Below are 16,055 nucleotides of genomic sequence, written 5' to 3' on the forward strand. Positions count from 1 at the left end.
GAGAAAGAGGGTGGCCTTTTGGCCTGGGCTGGAGGGAAGCTGAAACTTTAGAAGTAATTTTAGGGAAGTTAGCGCTGATACTGTCCCCTGAGTAGAACACATGCATCTACACTTTTCTTCTTTACCCTTAGGCAGCATCCCTCGTGGCCCCAAAGCCACCTCCTGGCTTCTCCACCCAGCCTCAGCTTTGAGTTACCTTAAGCCCACATCCCTAAAGGTAACATTGACCTCGATAACCCAGAGTTTGCAAGTTATGAAAATTGCCTCTACTTTGTATTTAAAACTATGAATATTAGCTCTGCATATATCTTGCATGTATCTATTTGGTTAATCCAAATAATCTAGAAATAAAGTACTTTGTATTAACTCCCACTTAGAAACTGCTAAGTCTTAAGATTTGGCGCTCTTGGTAGTCAGCTCTATAAACCTGAAAGCAACCCAAGAACTTCCAGAGGTCAGACTGTGAAACATGGGGTTACCTGGCCCCATCATGCACGCTGCCCCCTAATACCTGGATCAAGAGAATCCAGAATATTAAAAGCTAAAGCAAGAAGGTTCTCCAGCCCCAAAGAGTTTAAGGACCACGGCCTTACACCACTGCTTCTGATCTTGAGCAGTGAGGTTGCTGGGTAGAGGACGATCGTACATAAGGAAGAGGTTTTAGGCTAGATAAGACTTCGAAGATAAACGCTAGAAAATCACTAGGCAATCCAGTTCCTGTGGAAACAGAAGGCTACTCAGAGCCCGAATTGTTTAGACGTAGCATCCATAATCATTCCTTTAACTATGGTTTTGACCATAAGCTGCACAGTGCATTGCCAGGCAGACACGCCAAAAGGGAGTGCGTAAAGAGAGAATACAAGAGCTCTCAGCTGAAGAATTTTTAGGACAAGAGTGCCATTGACAGCCAAGGAGTGTGAAGCCTCTTAAAACGTGTTACTCTGAGCGTGCTCCAAGGACCAAGGACATCAACATCGCCTGGCAGTTTGCTGGAGATGCAAATCTCAGGTCCAGTCCCGGACCACTGGATGAGAACCTACATTTATGAGAGCTTCAGATGACTCACAGGCAAATTAAATTTGGAAAGCACTGAATTAGGATTCAGTGGTTCCCATCCCTGGCTAAGGGTTAGAATCACCTGGGAGGAGTTGAATACTTATGGACTCCAGGCCACAACCCAGAGCAATTAAATCAGGATCCCCCGGCTCAGGGCTCAGCATCCGTAGCATCCGTAGCACTTTTGCAAGGTGCTTCTAGTGTGCGGCCGGGGCTGGGAACCGTAGGACTGAAGGAGCACCATCTGGCTTGGACCCCACATTCACCTTGACCTTACCAAGCATCTGTGATTCCCTGTCTCATCCATTCGACTATAACTGGCACCGTCTTCCCCATGAGACGTACAGCACCACTCCGGCCCTCTTGGAATGGAAACATCTTTAATTTCAAGTGGCATCTTGTATAATGACGCGTAGAATTTAGAACTTGGGCCTAGGCAGAGTCTTGCCGGGTTAGCACGAGGTCTCCCAGAGCACGTTTCCAACCCCCTCCTGTCAGAAGGAAGGTGTAGCAGGCTCTAGACACCTTTCTGGCTGGTTTCCAGCAGATGTTCATTTTTAAATAAACACTTCCTTTTTCCCTCCTTATTCCAATTGACAGCTTTCTTATTTAATAAATACTAAAATTGTTTTAGGCCTATGGCCATACCGCCCTGAATGCGCCCGATCTCTTCTGATCTCGGAAGCTAAGCAGGGTCGGGCCTGGTTAGTACTTGGATGGGAGACCACCTAGGAATACCGGCTGCAGTAGGCTTTAAAAAAATAAAAAGTAAAAATAAATTTATAGAACTATTTTACTACGTTGCATTCATTCTACAGAAGTTTTCTTAAAAAAAACAAATCAAAAGAGACAATGGGAATAAAAAAAATAACATGGTTTTTAAATGAAATCCAACCACAACTCAGGGTGGGGTTTCTAATTAGACAATAAAATGGGGTTAATTGTTCAACCTCATATCGTTGCTATGAGGAGTGGTAATGAAATGTTCGGGTAGCTTGTTTTAAGTGTCTGGTCACCAAAGTACACGGCACACGTTGTAGAATGAGAGCCAGAGAGATGGCTCATGGAAGAACGGTGCATCAGTAATGGTTAAAGGATGTGGAATGGCTGAACCAGAAGAAAGGAGGCTGCAGACTTATAAATCTTGAGACTCATAGAGGACTATGGGATCTGGACCAACGGCCAGCTGTTTTCCAAAGCTGCTCAAAGAGGGAAACAGAGTGAATCTGGAACAGTAGGCCTTTGGAAGACAGGTAGCTTAAGGACTTCATGCCTGATGTGAAGCAGGCTTCCTGGCCCTGGGATGGGGACCTGAGGGAGGTTTACAGAATGTGAGCATTATTAATACCCAGTGGTGGAGGGGAAGAGTGTTTAAATCACACCAGATACTGGGACTTAGAATGAAATGGAACCTTACTGGAAACAGATAGATAGATAAGATGCTAAGTCCAGATTCTGTGAATTTCTAGGTATAACTAGTCTCTGGATGAAACATAACATTTTTTTCCAAAAAGCAAAATTCTTGAATATTAAATCATCAGGGTTAAAAAGATATACGGACATCTTTCTTTCTGAATTATTTTGACTAAAACTCCCCTCCCCTTGGTATTAAGAAAGATCAAGGAAACCATTGCCAGAGTTAGTTTTCACCTCCCTTGCCCACCAGCATTCTTGATCTATTAGTTCCACTATCTGAAAATGAAAATTCAAGTATTAATATTTCATCCGCTCTATTGACTGAAAAGCAAAATGAAGATGCCATGATTAGCACTTTGCACTAATCGAGATGTAATTACAGTGAGAATTCGTGAGGAGGCCTTTAACCCCAGACTCCTGCTGCCCGGGTAACTGATTCCAGCAGGTGGGACAGAGTGGCCATCATGCCTTCCAGTGACCAAGGGCTCCTGGCTTCCAAAGACCTTTGTATCTTTCGGTTTTGAGGGCTGCACTTGGAAGTCCCAGGTGGTGTCTTTAGCCAGTTTCGCTAATTATAAGAGCGGCTGCAACTCCTGCCCTCTCACAGTCGACAACATCCTCTGGAAAACCTAGATGGATTTTCCATTAAAGCCATAAACTAGTGTGTGCCCATGAGGCAAGTGAAGAGAGTCACTTAGCAGGAAATCCTACACAGGAGAAGCAGCTTCTCTGAAGGCTGAGCGTACAGTAAGGAAGCATGAAAGGTCATCTACCTGTTTTCGGACAGGGAAACTTGCTTGGTGTCTGGATCACATGACAATTTATAATGCAGGATAACCCCTGGAGAAACTGTCTATTTTCCTGTAGACTCAGTTCATGAAAAGGAAAGGTGCTTTTCTTTCACATTCCAACATGAGAGCCTTGGAGTTGCGGTTTTCGTCACCTCCACGAGAGGAGGAACCCATGCATTTGTTCCCGCCTGGCTGAGAGGCAAAGGGATCTAAGTGTCAGAGGCGTGTGACTGATGTCAGGAAAGGGATTGCTTGGGACTAGGAAAAAAGAGGATGGTACGTATGGATAGAGACCTCTGTGTCCAAGGTGGCAGGACGTCCTGGGAATGTCTACAATGGGACCACAGCCTTCTCTTTGAAAGCCTAGCTTGGCACGGAGGGGTTGAAACCACCGAGGAAAGTCACTGACCTGGAGGAATACGCCAGTCTGCACAGGCAGAGAGGAAAGTGAGGCTCACTTCTGAGGAAGTCCTGGGTCTTCACCTTGAACCTGTGGAAGCCCAGCACCCAGCAGCCTCCTGGGTGATCAGAAAGTAGGCAGAGCCCACAGGCTGAGGGACCACTTTGGGGGTACCCACATGCTTCTAGGCCCCTGTGTGGCCCTGAAGACGGAGAGGGTATCCCAAAGAATGAACAAGACTGGCCTTCTCACCAAGCTTCAAGGCTAGAGGACAGAAGTCTTGTAAATTGATTTTTTAAATATAAAGACATTTAATATTTGTGGCACTCAAGTATTATCCAGTAATTCACACTTACTGCATCTGATGATGGAAAAAACCAAACTGAGTGTTAAGCAAGACTTTTAAGCCTGATGTTTAAAATATATAGATGTTTCAGAGGATGAGAATAGAGTCTGGGACATTTACTACCAATTATTTTAGGTGGAATGCTTACTTTACAAGTGCCTTCTCGATTTCATAAACTAGACAGTTTTAGGGTTCTTGCCTTTAGTCAATAATTTAAGAATTGTTGCCAGAAAATCTCTCACTCACAGGTTTCTGAATCATAATGCATGCTGTGTGGACGCCAAGTCCTGGCCATGCCTCTTATTGACAGTTTCAGAATAAGCACAGGAAATTGATTGTTTTATTGGTCTACTATATTCCTTCCTAAAAATGTGTCAAAGAACACTTTCTGGAATAAAGGCATAACTGCATCATAAAGGCTGCCGAAATCAACTATCTTATACTGCTGTTGGATCACCCAGAGGAGAAAAGTGAGCTTGTGGTATTTTAAAAGATTTGTGAAAATCAGCTGGGAGGTGGCCTCATTGTTGAAATCTTTAATTCTACACAATCACTGATGCATTGTTTTACTGGTCATCAAATATAAGATAAAAAGACAGTAGCCTTGATCTAATCATTGTTCCAAGCCTCTTATGATCCACTCTACAAAAGCATGACCCAAAGAATCTGGCTTACCTCTCATGCTAATTCATTTAAAACCTGATTCCCTATAGGGTAGTCAGCGGCCTGACTTGTGTGTTTTCTCTTGACAGTGTGACACCAGGGAAAGATCACTGCAAGAGAAGCGAAGCCTCTTTGCCATCAACCAGTTTCATCACTTTGGGCAAATAATGTCATCTCTCTAGACTACAGTGTCCTCATCGGGAAATTGAGGTGGTTGATACAATAATTGCTAAGAGCCTTCCAGCTCTGCAACTCTATGAATCTATGACTTGTTGCATTTATAAGCATCAGAAATGCCAAGGTCATCATCAGAACAAGTGCACTGATCTGAGGACAATGCCTTAGAACAAGCCAGCTTTCCTAATTTAAAAGAAAACACACCACTACGAAGATCTGCCTGTTTGACAAACTATTGTTTGCATCTATTAAAAGCTAGACAGGTTATGCCAGGCACACCAAATAACCTGAGTCGGATGATAGAACTGCTGTGGTGGAGAAAATCTTCAATGCAAATATGAGGCACTGATTGGATCTGAAATGCATATATTATTCAAAACGTGAATTTATTTAAGTTTCAAACAGATCCAGAATACCCTTTTCTTTATTCATTCAACAGAGAACTCAAATAAGCAATTGGGTATCAGCCATAGAAATTTATGGAAAAGTTCTAAATCTCTGTCTCGTTTTCAATAGGAAATAAGGGGAAAAAAGAAGACAAGCAACAAGATTTCAGAAGAGGAATATACGATAAATACACCCACACACGGGACAAGCAGAGTGGACAAGATCATTGCTTGTCTATTTCTTTCCCCACACAGTGGTTCCCTGTTCCCACAAACGAGAAATTCTTTTCTTTTTTTTTTTGAGCTTCATTTTTTTAAATTGAGAGACATTCTTGAGTGAAGGTGTGTAAATAACCTAAATAACCGTCTTTGCGGCTTTATTGCTTCCAGTCATCTTAGTGAGAGTCTTGGGGGTGCAAATGTCTGTAGATCATTTTACGAAGAATTATTGATCCTCACCTAGAGATCAAGGGAAAAGCCTTAGAAAATGCAATCAGAAATCCTGGGTTCAAGTTCTGATTGTATACTTCACTATGTGACACCAGGCAACTCACCTTACCCTATAGAGCCTCAGTTTCTTCACCAACAAAATGGAGCTAACAATATTTTGTATTTATTACAAAGATTAAATGAAACAATGAAGGTAATATTTCTGAGATAGTATCTTTTTTTGGGGGGGTGGGAAATGCAGAGTGAGATAATATCTTAACAATTATAAGTTACGATCATTGATTTTATCATTAGGTTAAAAAAATATAAATATATATCATTAGGTTAGATTCAGCCTGCTCAACTACAGTTCTACCACAGGGCAGGATCTTTTAAAATACGATATATTTTTGCTTCATTGTTGAGAGATGAAAAGACTTTTTGAAAGCTACAGTTTATAAATGTAATGAATATAAAGTAACTTTTGTCATGTAGACAGTTGATTCTTGTTATCCGTGGTAGTTATATCCTATAAACTCTCCAAGAATACTGAATTAGTAAATACTGACCGAGTATTCCTTGGGGAAGTAGAGTTAGGTTCCTGTGAGCTTGTGGTCACATCCTGATCAACTGGTCAATATAGAATCTTGTTTTACGTGTGCTTCTGTTTAAAGACAGCGTCTTTAATATATATTTTTGTTTCACTAACATTTAACTCAAAGCCAACACATTACAACTCATGCCTGAATAAAGCTTATCTAAACACACACATTTTCCCTGTAAGGCACATCACAGCCTTCTTGCACTTAGGAAAACTAGACAGCACTCCAGGGCCGTCCCGGGGAGCCATTTTATTTTATTTATTTATTTTTTTTGCGGTACGCGGGCCTCTCACTGTTGTGGCCTCTCCCGTTGCGGAGCACAGGCTCCGGACGCGCAGGCCCAGCGGCCATGGCTCATGGACCCAGCCGCTCCGCGGCATGTGGGATCTTCCCGGACCGGGACATGAACCCATGTCCCCTGCATCGGCAGGCGGACTCTCAACCACTGCGCCACCAGGGAAGCCCCGGGGGAGCCATTTTAAATGGCAAAATTTCCAACAAAAAGCACAAAATTGCAAAACAACTGGCAGGAAACAGATTGCAAAAAAGGCACTTGTTTGCAGTATGACGGTTGAAATTTCGAAGGTAGAGTGTTCCCTTCAGCTGAGAACATACGCATGCAGCAACTCAAATTTTTCACCACTTTGCACACATCTGTGAGTGTCCATGAAATGCCATGAGTGCTGATTTTGTGGTTAAAAATAAATTTTAGTGAGTAGGTGAGTTCACAGATACAAAATCCCACAAATAATGAGGATTGTGTGTTTGTGTATACTTATGTATTTATACACAATCATATATTCATTCAATACTTAATCATGTGGCAGGCACTATAGTAAGTATTTTAGATATATCTTCTTCCTCCTTTATTATAATAATTATATAATCTCAGTATCACCATAATCTTACCAATATGAAATTGAGGGCTAAGAACTTAAAATCACTTGTAAAATTCACACAGATAGAACCAGAATTTAAAGCTGAGTCTGATTTCTGAGCCTATGTTTGCCCTCTGCTTTATTCTGTGTTTCTCCAATTTTGTTTTTTTTAAATCAAGCAAGTGGCCAGGCACACCACTTCTTGTCAAATTGGCAAACCACCTCCTTTGATCATCATACTGAACTCAAATTTAAATGACCAAGGTAACAATTTGAAAACCAAGCTATAGATATTTAAAGGCCTATCCTTATTCTAATTCATGCTTCCAATTTTCAGTCATCTATTTTCAGTTATTAAATGCCTACTGTGTGCCAGTAAGTGTTGTATGTGCAGTCATCAACACAGAGGTAATGCCAGGATGCCTCTGGGGCACGTCAGAACTGTTCTCCATCCATCTTCTAGGGCTGAGATATACACACACTACAGCAACTTCAAACTCTTACGGGCCAAAAAATGAAAGAAAGCTTATTGCTAAATGTGATGCCATTACCTGTCAAGCCAGTGATGTCTGAGAACTATATAAAAGAAAGTGCTCAGTATGCATTCTGGCTAAGAATGATGGATGTATTCATAAAAGCTTATATGTGAAACAGTAACTTTTAGGGACAATGTATCAAGCAGGATGGATTAGTCTCTCCTGCAGTAACAAATAGCCCCCAAGTATCACAATAAAGGCCTCTTTTTTGCTCTTGCAAAGTCTAGTGTAGGTTGAATGGCCCTCCTCTATCCTGTAGCCCAGTCTTAAGACATCTACTCCCAACCAACTGAAAGTCTGGGGAAGGTAGGAAGCGAAGGGTATTTGGATGAGCAATGTCTCTGCCACAAACACAAATAAATTTTCCCGTTAATCCTAACTATAATACCTAACCATATACACTATGGGTAATCTTAAATCTCACTTTGATTAATGGTAGACAACGGGAAGTACCTGTAGTTTAAAGTTTTTATTCTAAGCTTCAAATTTCTTCTAAATTGTTTACATTTTCTTCAAGAAAACTTTTTAAAGGACAGTTAAAGGATGTTTTCTTTTAGGATTTTCTTTAAGATTTTGAGTCAGAACTCAGTCTCATTCTTATTTCCATTATCTTGTTTGTATGGGTTGGTCATAAAAAGAAAGGGGAAAAATCACTAGCTAGCAATCATAATATCCGGGCCAGTGACCTCAGTTAAATGAAGGTGGTTGTATCCTGTGTTGAACGGTGTCTCCCCTCAAATTCATGTCTGCTCAGAATTTCAGAATGGGAACTCATGTGGAAATAGGGTTTTTGCAGATATAATTATTTAACTAAGATGGACCAGACTGGATTAGGGTAAGCCATAGATCCAATAATTGGTATCTTTATGAGAAGAGGAAAGGACACACAGATGCACAGGGAGGAAGGTCATGTGACAATGGAAGCAGAGATTGGGATGATGGATCCAGAAAGCCAAGGACCGCCAGGAGCCTCCAGAAGGTAGGCAAGGATCTTTCCCCAGAGCCTCAGTGTGAGCGACGCCCTGCCCACACCTTGATCTCAGACTTCTAGCCTCCAGAACGCTGAGCATAAATTTCTATCGTTTTAAGCCGCCCAGTTTATGAGACGTTGTTACAGCACCCCTGGGAAACTATACAGATCAGACCTCAGATTTCAAATAAGAATTCAAAATCAGGAGGTGTAAGTATAGGAAGGTTTTGATAAAATATGGTTATAATTTCATCTCTTTCGTTGTCTAAATGCCTTTGAATTTCAGGCCTAGGGAGATATTTGCTACCACTCACATCTTGCAGCTTCTCTGGAGAATTCCTTGATCTCAACAAGAGGGAGCCACTGGCCTCCCCTCTTTCTCTATTCTCAAGGTACCTCCAAGGCTCGTCTCTCTAACTTCCCGCCATCTGTCCTGATCTCTCCACTAACTCCCATCCGGTGTCTCCCCAGCGTCTCAAAGGTGTGTGGTCCTGGGGAATGTTTCATTTTATACACACACACCTATAACACCACCACTCTCTCTCCTCGCCGCCTCTCCCCCCGAGATCATTCATTGTCTAGATCAGAGGTGGGCAAACCTTCCACATAAAGGACCTTGGAGCAAATATTTCAGGCTTTGTGGATTCTACGGACTCAACTCTGCCATCGTGGCACAAAGGCGGCCTAGATAGAGCGCAGGTGAATGAACACAGTCGTGTTCCAATCAAACTTTATTTATGGAACACTGAAATATGAATTTTCTATATTTTCTGTGTGTCACAAAATATTCTTCTTTTGATCTTTTTAAAACCGCTTAAAAACATAAACACCATTTGGGGCTTGCAGACCACACAGAACAGGCAATAAGAGGTCAGATGTGGTTCTCGGGCCAAAGTTTGCTAAACCTGATCTAGCTCAGCGGTTCTCAACTGGGGTCAACTTTGTCCCTCAGGGAACATCCGGCAATGTCTAGAGACGTTTCCTATTGTCACATGTCTAGTGGGGCTCTTTTGTCATCTAGTGGGTGGAGACCAGGGATGCCGCTAAACATCGTACAACGCACAGGACAGCACCCCTCCCCTCACCAAGAATTAGCCAGTTAAAAACGTCAGCGCCACTGAGATTAGAAACTCTCAGCTAGATAAAGGGTTCCTGTGAGAAACTGAGAGCCCTCCCTAACACCCCACGCCATAGGTTATACAGTTATTAAGGCCCTAGTTGGACGACTCTCATCCTAAATTCTCCTCAGATCTCTCCAACTGCAATCATTCTAACAGTTCTTCAATAGATCCTGTGTATCCATAGATCTTCACGGTGTGTTGTTCATTGTAGCCAAGGGCCCACGTTTCCTCCACGGCGAGCCTCAGAAGGGCATGTGGTGTCTTACCCACCTTTACATTCCCAGGACCAAGGGTGACAGGAACTGAGCGAGGAAAACAATGAACTCAAACCTGCAAGTTATGAACTCACTTGAGGCAGGTACCAGGTGAGGGAATTCCAGCTTCCGTAGAGAAGCTACTTCTATGAGCCTTTAGAGTGGAATTTTCTGTCCCAGAATGCCAGAGTTGCTGGGTGGATCGATGGCCAACAAGGCCCCATGCTTGACCCAGCAGGAACGACCTTTGGCCAGAAAGTCAGTGGGACTGGAGCTGGTTGAGAAGAGCCAGTAGGACTTCCTGCAGCCCCTCTTATGGCATCAGTGGAATCTTCAATTACCCGTTGAGCTTGGCATCCTGTGGCATCACATGAGGCTGGAGCAGGTGGGACCACAGAGCCAGAAATTGATTTGCAGAATCCCGCAGCTCTGTGTTTGCCCTGACCTGCTCCCATCCCATGCACCCGACGGCCCTTGGAGCCCTGACTCAGCCCCTCCTCCTAACCTCTGAGTTTCTCTCACCCTGACCCTGCTTTGCTCTCCCCATCTCACAGCTCACCTCTGCCCCACCCCAAGCTTCTGCACTGACTATGCCTCTTCCTCCTCTGATTTCTGGACTCAGCTAGTCCACACTCTGGACGTCCCAGGCCAACACCACCAATGGCTCCCTCCCGGCACACAGCACAGAGCCCCACTTCTCCCATCCTCCGACTTGCCCTCTGCTCAGATCCGGTCTCCTGCTCGGTCCTATGAGCCCCTGTCCACCCTCCCTCTCTACCCAGTCATGCTGGATTATGTCTCCTTTGGCAGATTTCCCTGGCTGTTTTGATTCATCTTCTCCCCAGGTTCCTGTGACCTGTACTCTGACCCCTACATCTGCACTCGTACTTGTCCTCAGGCAGGGACAGAGCACCAGGTGACACTGGCTGTCACTCTCTGTTTCAAGCACACGGAAGACAGGCTGTGTGTCGGGGAGGATGCGGGAGAACAAGAGTGGAGCCCTGTCCCCGCCAGGAGGTGCTCTTGGTAAAGCAGATTCACCCACCGGAAGCAGCCTTGGATGACAAGACAATAAAGTATTTCAAGAGCAAAATTACATGGCCCAGAGCTCAGAGCAGGGTAAGTAAAAACAGCTTCACTTCCGAAGCAAACAGAGCAAACCATTTCCTGAGCTCTACGTGGCCCTGTGATCAGCACTTTGCACTTATTAATCAGATCCTATAATCATTGTGGAACGCCTTTGATATAAGTAACAGCATTAGACCCATTGTACAGATCGGGAAAGGGCAGTCCGGGCAGGTGAAGTCCTCAACCAGTAAAGGGTGGGGTCTGACTGACCTGCTTAGTATCACAGGACAAAGTCAGCAGTGGTTTTTGCACAGCGAAGTAATAAGTTATACTTGGGGGTAAGGCCCTGATACAAAGATATACCTCCTTCCCTCAGGCAAGTCTCTGAAAACACTCACGTCAGTGTTCCCTATGTTGAATTTGAGGCTCCCCAAGGTGAAATAAGTAAAGCATACATAAAGGAGTGCCCTGTTGGGCTAAGTATTTACTTAGCCCAGGTGTGTTAGTTTCCTCTGGCTACTGTCACAAAGTCCCACAGAATTAGTGGTTTAAAGCAGCACCGTTTTACTATATCACCATTCTGGAGGTCAGAAAACTTAATCCCACAGGCAACCTCAGTTGCCCCTTGCCGTGTAACACATATTCCCAGGTTCTGGGGATTAGGAAGCGGGCACATTTGGATACACTCTTTGGTCTCCTCCGGGCAGTAACAGTGCCCTTGGGGCACCACCAATGGCAGACCTGCAGCCATTGAACATATACCCCTACAGGGCACCCAGGCAGCCAAGGGGAAAGTCCAGCACAGCTTACGGCACAGGAGCCCCGAATGGAGCCATCCACCTGGTTCCTCATCTTCCGCTGCTCTCCCCTTCCTACAGACCCGGCTCCTGTGAGGGGCCTCCAGGGCCAATCCCCGCCTTCTGTGAGCAGGTTTACATCAATCTTCTAGCCCTTCGTGTTTCCACTCTGATCACACAGCTCTTTCCATATACCTGAGATTGGCACTCTCTTCTGGGCCTTCATTCTGGTGTCTGGTTCCTTATCTGATCCTTCAGAGACGTTGAGTTCTTGTCTTTTCATTTTTTTAAAAAATAAATTTTTTTATTTATTTTTGGCTGCATTGGGTCTTTGTTGCTGTGCACGGGCTTTCTCTAGTTGCAGTGAGCGGGGGCTACTCTTCGTTGCGGTGTGCAGGCTTCTCACTGCGGTGGCTTCTCCTGTTGCAGAGCATGGGCTCTAGGTGCACAGGCTTCAGGAGTTGTGGCTCGTGGGCTCAGTAGTTGTGGCTCACGGGCTCTAGAGCGTAGGCTCAGCAGTTGTGGCGCACAGGCTTAGCTGCTCCGCAGCATGTGGGATGTTCCTGGACCAGGTCTCGGACCCGTGTCCCCTGCATTGGCAGGCAGATTCTTAACCACTGCGCCACCAGGGAAGTCTGAGTTCTTGTCTTGAAAAAGATTTACTGTCACCTCTACTTGCTTGCCGGTCCTCAGTCCCAGAGGCAGAGTCCTGCCCTCGGTTTGGTGGCTGCGTCTCTCTCCTCCTGACAGGTTTCCTAAATGCCAGAGCCTGTTTGTGTCCTCGGCTCCGTGGTCACCCCCTGCCCGTGAGTTCACAGTCCCTGCTCCCCCGGCCCACCAGCACCAGCACCGCCCCTCTCTCCTGAGCCAGGCCCTGCCTTGGTTCACAGAACTCATCCCAGAAAGGTCCGTCTCCAAGGAGACCCAATCCCGGGCACCCTTGTGCTCCTCTCAAGGCAGAGTTTGAATAACCCCGTGTTAATCATAATCCGGACGTCAGAGGCTCTGATAGAGGAAAGGGGTCAGGCTGCCTACTACACCCCATCAACTCACCAAAGGCTCACCTGGGAAGAACACAAGACCTTCTACTTTTCAAAGCACTTTTCAATCTATCATTTGCTCTGTAAAACGGCCAGTGAGGTAAATGCATCCAGTATAAGAAACAGACGACTGATGGGAAAACTAAGGTTGAAAAGTACGTGGAGCTACCAAAGGAGATGCGACAAGACCGAGCCAGGCCTCGCCTCCTGTCTCCTGACTCCCAGGTTAGGATTTTTTCCGCCATATTATGTCAGTGGGTCAAGCCTGTAGGTAGCATCCGCTGAGAATCTCAGGGTCGGAAGGTCTTTAAATGTCATCTAGGCTAACCATGTAATCTAGGGACATTAAGTGTCCTCTGGGTTAATGTCATGATGGTGGCAGCCCCTCAGGAAGTGCCCTGCCAAGTGGTCAGCCAGCCTCTGCTTCAAAAGCAGCCCCCGACACACAGCTCACCTTTAAGTGTCTCTGAACGTTAATAACGCCTTCCTTATCTCGAGCTCAGATCTAACCCCCTAACGTCTACCTACTCATTGGTTGAATCTGTTGCACCCAGGCATACACATGCATGTGTGCACACACACATATGCATACACACACACACACACACAACAGAGAAGAGCCAAACTGGACTACGTGTTGGATCTGTTTCCTTTACCTTAACCTTTGCTTTCCGCTGCTTTTGTTCATTAAAAGGGTGCTGTCTATACGTAATTGCCTGCCTTGGGGAACCCGCCCCTCTGCCTGAATGTTAAACCGAAGTGCCTTTGTTCAGGGAAACTCTGGACCCTGTTCCACCTGTAGATGGCTGCAAGAAAGAAGAAATGAACACATCCCCTCCCGGAGGCTGGCCATTCCAGGAGACAGTTGCCTAACTTAGGGCCTTTTTACTTTACTTCCTCATCTCCTCCCTTTCTCTGTGCTATAAAATAAACTGGCATCCAAACCCCGATAGGATGGTGATTTTGAGACTTTAGCCTGCCATCATCTCGGTCTGGCGGCTTTCCGAATCAAGTCGTATCCCCTGCCTCAACACCTTGTTTCCGATTTATTGGCCTGTCGTGCGGCGAGCAGAGCGAACTTGGACTCGGTCACACACACACAGCATGACTCTTTCCCATGACAGCCTTCTGAGTAATCTCTTTTCCGTGCTAAACAACCCCGCTCCCTTTCCTCTCCCTCCAGTGAGAGGATTTCCATGCCCTTCACCATTCTGGCCTCTGGCCTCTGAGTCACCTCGAAACGCTTCCCACAGTGTGGCAGTGACACGACCACGGCAGCCTAATCTAGCCTCCGATCTGGGCAAGACCTCCACGCTGAAGTCCGCCAAGGCTTAGAGAATGTGGTGGGTCCCGAGTCCCATCACGCTCTCATCTTACAGAAGGATCTAGAAAAGCGTGACCTGGAGCAGAGATTCCACAACACACTAACAAACAAGATCCGGAACTGGGTTTTGTTCTAGCGGCCCTGCCAAGCATCTCAGAAATTCTAGTAAATACAGGTGCATCTGGAAAGGCAACCCAAACCTAAACTGTGTAATTCGGCAGGATCCCCAGCTGATGCCTGATCAAAGCACCTCTCGAGTAGGAGGAAAGGTAATGATTCCCAGATACCAGCTGCTCGCCCTCGTCAGATGGAGTAGCTCGGAGAAGCAATGAGTCGTGCTTCAATTATTCGTACCCAGAGGTCGCCACCACTCAAGAGCCTGTCATGGAGGGGAGGCTTCAGCACACCTGAGCGGAGAGATTGCTTCTGAATTCAGCTGTTTATATGTTCTGTTTTTCCCTTTTGTTTTCATGGCAGAAGTAATGTCAAGCCCATCTGGTTGATTAGGCAGAGCAGCTCCTAGATGGGCAGAGGACAGTGAACCTTCGGCACCGCTGCTGGGTTCGGCTGCAGGCAACAAGGGCAGATGGCAGGCAATCCTGACTCCACTAAGGAGCAGAAGGGGTTGCACTTGGGGGCTCAGGAAGCCCGTGGCCTGGGTCTTCTTTTCTGCTGCCTCTTGGTCCTTATCCTGCATTTGCAGTAACTGCATTTTGCTGGAGACCAAGCCTAAACCTCTATCCTAGGTCTGGCAAACCGGGTTCGGGGAGCACTCTGGTCTAAAATGATGGTGCCCTGCCATGCTCTGAACAGCCTTTTCTCTCCCTAGAGCCCCAGGACTGCAGCCAGCACCCTGCTACCACCTGCCCGACTTTCTTGATGCCGTACCCTGCTTGAGTCTCAACATGATCTCGGTACCCAGCATCTCCATTGCTGGATTCCACCCTCCTATCAGGCCCTCCACCCCTGTCCTGTGCCTCAGGACATAGTGCCTACCCTCTGCTTACACTTGTACCTAACGACTCACCTCCCTGTAGGAGGACACATTGCTTCCTTTGCTCCCTGCCAGCATCTGGCTTGACAACAACGCCAGCCCAGGGACCAATGTAGCTTCCCAGGCTCCCCAGTTCTGTCTGAAGTTACCAATGTTCCAAGATCCTTTCTGCTCAAAGCGGCTTTGGAGGAGAATGGATGAGAGGTTAAGCTGAAGAAAGGGAGATGCTGGGAAAAGACAACCAGCATGTGTTTCCATAGCCCCAGCCACGAGCTAACCGCTCGCGCTACCTGCCCCCACCCACCCCCATTCCCTCCTCACCCACCCAGCAGCTTGATGCCTGTCACAGTGAGGACTGGGCCAGCCCCATGGACACCAAGACTAAGTCATTAAGGAAACACTGCAGTTCAAGGATTTTAGATTCTTTTCCTTTGGAATATATTGATGGCAACTAACAACTCAGGGTAACTCAGAAAAACAAACTGATGCTTGGTTGTCTTAAGGATGTATTGAAATTCACAAAGAACTATTTTTTTTTTGCCTGGCGGTGATTTTTTTTTACAGAAATAATAACTCCCATTTGCTAATTAATGTGATAAACAAAGATACAGCCTCTTCTCTTCCATCACCACCTCCAAAATTAATGTTAACAGCAATACTAAGCTTAGGCAGAGAACAAATGGGCTAGTTACACATTCATGGAGAACAGGTAAAAACTTTCCAGTGGTTGTTTCTTTGAGGTGCCTATTTCAAGAGATTTGAGGGGGAGTAGGTTACAAGGTGAGCATCCAACCTTTTAGAGGGCAA

At 45.6% G+C, this 16,055-nt stretch overlaps 1 protein-coding gene and 1 non-coding gene across 6 annotated transcripts in view; one reads left to right on the plus strand and one right to left on the minus strand.

Annotated features, from left to right (window-relative positions):
* Positions 1 to 16,055, minus strand: part of ZMAT4 (zinc finger matrin-type 4) — a 343,860-nt gene that overhangs the window by 123,160 nt on the left and 204,645 nt on the right. The gene's annotated exons all lie outside the window — the stretch shown is intronic.
* On the plus strand, positions 1,691 to 1,809 carry LOC115841170 (5S ribosomal RNA). Its single transcript, XR_004034728.1, has one exon. It is a non-coding gene; the product is annotated as a 5S ribosomal RNA (ribosomal RNA).

This window comes from Globicephala melas, chromosome 21, assembly GCF_963455315.2.
Source record: "Globicephala melas chromosome 21, mGloMel1.2, whole genome shotgun sequence".
Classification (NCBI taxonomy): domain Eukaryota; kingdom Metazoa; phylum Chordata; class Mammalia; order Artiodactyla; family Delphinidae; genus Globicephala; species Globicephala melas.